Source organism: Rhinoraja longicauda, chromosome 8 (assembly GCF_053455715.1).
Source record: "Rhinoraja longicauda isolate Sanriku21f chromosome 8, sRhiLon1.1, whole genome shotgun sequence".
Lineage (NCBI taxonomy): Eukaryota > Metazoa > Chordata > Chondrichthyes > Rajiformes > Arhynchobatidae > Rhinoraja > Rhinoraja longicauda.
Genome location: NC_135960.1, coordinates 38,590,831 through 38,594,797, shown reverse-complemented (window position 1 = coordinate 38,594,797; position 3,967 = coordinate 38,590,831). Strand labels below are relative to the sequence as shown.

Genomic DNA, 3,967 nt, shown 5'->3' with positions numbered 1-3,967 from the left:
TTCTCATCCAAATAATCGATAAAGATAACAAACAGCAAAGGCCCCAGCACCGATCCCCAAGGTACACCACTAGGCACAGGGCTTCAGTCCAAGAAACAACCTTCCACCATCACCCTCTGCTTCCTTCCATTAAGACAATTATCTATCCAGTCAGCTAGCTGTCCTTGGATCCCATGCGATCTAACTTTCCAGAGCAGCCTCCCATGTGAAACCTTGTCGAATGCTGAAATCCATATACACAATACCTACAGCTCTGCCCTCATCGACCTTTTAGGTCACATCTTCAAAAAACTCAATAAGATTTGTAAGACACGTTTTCCCATGTACAAAACCATGCTGATTATCCCTAATCAGCCTTGTCCATCCAAATGCATGCATATCCTATCCCTCACAATACTTCCTGGTAACATTCCAACCACAGATATTAAGCTCACTGGCCTGTAGTCCTCAGGCTTTTCCCTGCAGCCCTTCTTGAATAGAGGCACAATATTTGCCGCACTCCAGTCTTCCAGCACATCACACATATTTGATGATGACTCATAAATCTCAGCCAGGACACATACAACTTCCGCTCCAGCTTCCCACAGTGTCCTTGAATATATCTACCTTCATACGTTAGGACCTTCAGTACCTCCTCGACCATAATACTGACCATTCTCATGACACTTCCATTGACTGCCTGTTACCCAGGCCTAATGTCTTTCTCCATGGTAAAAACAGAGGAGAAACATTAAAGACCTTGTCCATCTTCTGTGGCTCCACACAGAGCTGGCCGCTATGATTCCTGTGGAACCCCATTCTCTCTTTGGGTACCCGTTTTCCCTTAATGTATTTATAAGTCTCTTGGGATTATCCTTAATATTATCTGCCAGTTATCTCCTGCCCCCCTTTTGCCCTCCTGATTTTCTTTTTTATCTTAGTTCCTGAAACTCCTCCAGGGACAAATGATCTCATCTGCCTACATCTACCCCATGCCTCCTTTTTATTCTTGACCAGAGTCTCAATTTCCCTTGTTATCCACGCATCCTTATGCCCACCTGCCTTGCCCTTCACTCTAACAGGAACATCCTGAACTCTGGTCAGCATTCTTTGAAAAATATCCCGCATCCCAGACGTTCCTTTCCCCTTCAAAAAACCTGCTCCAATATCTTCAAAGTTGGCCTTGCGCCAATTTAGAATTTGAACTTTGTGTCTATCTTTGGTACGAACCAGCATCTGCAATTTCTTCCTACACCAGAATATTGCCTGGATCGGTAAGACTTTAGTGATTGGAGAGATTGGATAGGCTGACTTCTTTGCCTGAAGAGAGAAGGAGGCTGAGGGATAACCTGATGGAGATATATAAAATTGCTGGATGGCTCCATAAGGCAGATTGAATCTTTTTCCCAAAGTAGGTGCATTAAAAACCAGAGGCATCGGTTTAAGACGAGGAAGGAAATTTAAAGAGGATTTAAGGGGAAAGATTTTATTTTACCAAGAGAGTGGTTGATATCTGGAACACTGCCAGAGGAGGTGGGTGAATCAGATACTGTAACTATGTTTAGGAGATGTTTAGAGTGTCACATGAATAAGCAAGGCATAAAAGGATATTGACCTAATTTGGATGTGGGATTACTTACTGTAGAATGTCAAAAAGGTTAAGGTGGGCTGAAGGGCCCATTTTCGTGCTGTGCTGCCTCCATGGCTCTATGTCCATGACTAGCAGCTCCACCTGCTGACATCAGCTACAAGCTCCTGTTATCTTTCACGATTCAAAAACTACAAAGTATATGGGATGCTTTGGTCCATCAACAATGGAATGGCAGAAAATGTCACAGCAGGTCCTTCCTGCGTTATTCAATCACCAGCCTCTAAACGTGCCTCAGTGAGTCTTTGGGTAGATAGACAGATGAGCAACTTGCAGCTGTCACACATACTTTCTTTGGAGACTGGGTGGGGAGAGAAGTGAGTGGGGTTTCGCTGGGACCCTGTTAAAGGCAAGGGACACAGTCACACAAACATGATGCCCCTTTGCAACCAGAAGCAGGGCCAACATTTATTGAACCTGGGGGAGGATTTCTCAGAAATCTCACTCTGCAATCTCACTCAGTGTGTAAGATCACTAGATGGATAGATAAGGTAAATGCACAGGGACATTTACCCAGTGTAGGGGAATCAAGAACCGGAGGACATAGGGTTAAGTTGAAAGGGGAAAGATTTAATAGGGACCTGAGTGGCAACTTTGTTTACACAAAGGGCGGTAGGTATATGGAACGTAGCTACATGGAGGAGATAGTTGAGGTCGGTACTATCACAACGTTTAAAACACATTTGGACAGGTACATGGATAAGACTGGTTTAGAGGGATGTGGGCAAATGCAGTCGGGTGGGACTAGTGTAGATGGGGCATGTTGGTCGGCATGGGCTAGTTGGGCCGAAGGGTCTGATTCCACTTTGTATGACTCGATGACTGTATGACAAATATCAGCTTAAAAACTGTAGTGGCATTGAATGAGAGCCCTTCAATGACATTCAAGATGCCGCAACGCTATAAGACTGTTGATCCGAAGTACAGAATGAATCGAGATCAATCAATAAATCAACAAAAATATTTCGATAATCACAAGAAAATTAAATGAACAGTTCTTACACTTTGATCTCACAGCTCATAGCGAGTGACTTTACGTGGAGCTGCAGAGCAAAGCGGCAACGCTAGAGGGCGGAAACAGCCAAGAAATGTTCCCGCAGTCGCCCTGAGTCGGGTAATTACTATAAGTCAGAAACTATTGTCTGGACGAAATTATTGCAAAATGCATAGCCCAGATCTATATAAATAGTTCCTTAGAATCAAAAACCTCGAGTCTACTCTTTTGGTTTGCGTATGAATTAAACTCATTCTGGATGAACATTAAAACAAAACGTGTAAATAAACAACATGTAAATAATCACACAACCACTTACTGTGCCTTATATCCATCATCCAAAGACATTGCAATAGCTTGATTATTTTTCGGAAGTAAGGAAAAAGATTTAAAACAATTCCAGGGTAAACCAAACCCCCTTAAGGAAGTAACGTAAGACTTTTGGTGCTATACATTTTATAGGACACGTGGATTTGCATTCAGCTCAAAATAATTGGGAGCATTTCGTTCAATTTATTATATCCGCGCCAATTATTAGGACAGAATCATAGTACCACCTTAAAAAGCTGGGAAGTGTGTCTGACATCGTTCAATAGCTCCTCAAAGGGTTAATGGGAAAGTCGGATCGTGAACAGATTAATAACCCGCAGAAATATAATGTAACTCTATTAGACAAAAACTACAAGCATTCAAGCTCTTGATATATTTTTTAGTTTTTCTAAGGTTTGTTCAAACTAAAGCAAGAACTGCCCATATCTTTTCTAGGTCCAATTCTATTCCGCTACTTCGAAATACATCTTCCTGATTTTTACTGGGAAAATACTCATATTCTGTCGCGGCTGCATTTATTTGACTTTAAAAATAACTCGCGTAACTTTTAGCAAAGTTTCGGAACTTCTCCGACTTACACATAAAGTGGTTTACTACCTGCCAATAGTTTGCCGGTCCTTCTCTCAAAAGACGACGAAATTTTCGAAAATCGACTGTCCCTCTTCAAACTTGGTCCTGGGGATTTTGCTTTTACATGACCCACCAACAAATGAAACAGAAGTGGGGGATTCTTTTTCTAAGCGAAGAGGAATGCAACCAGCTTAGAGTTGGGCGTCTCTAAACTGGGAGGACGTCAAAAAGTTATACTCATCAGGCTAGCTGGCTTGCAAAGGCGAACTCAACCTTCCCAAAGTGCCTTCCATGGTCCATCGCTCCCTGGTCCCAAACCCCCTTCTTAGGGTTCCAGGAATCAGCGACGCTGTCCAGGCTCACCAGGCGGCGCTGTCTCTCCAACTAGCGTCTACTACCAGCACCAAATCCAACAGCCTTGCTCACAGCATTTTCTTATTGTTAGA

General features: G+C 42.9%; 1 protein-coding gene across 1 annotated transcript in view; it reads right to left on the bottom strand.

Annotated features, from left to right (window-relative positions):
- Window positions 1–3,746, bottom strand: part of col6a2 (collagen, type VI, alpha 2) — a 58,097-nt gene extending 54,351 nt beyond the window's left edge. The window contains exon 1 of the mRNA XM_078403676.1: window positions 3,549–3,746. The gene's annotated coding sequence lies outside the window, so the exon portion shown is untranslated. The remainder of the gene's footprint in view (window positions 1–3,548) is intronic.
- Window positions 3,747–3,967: the final 221 nt, after the last annotated feature.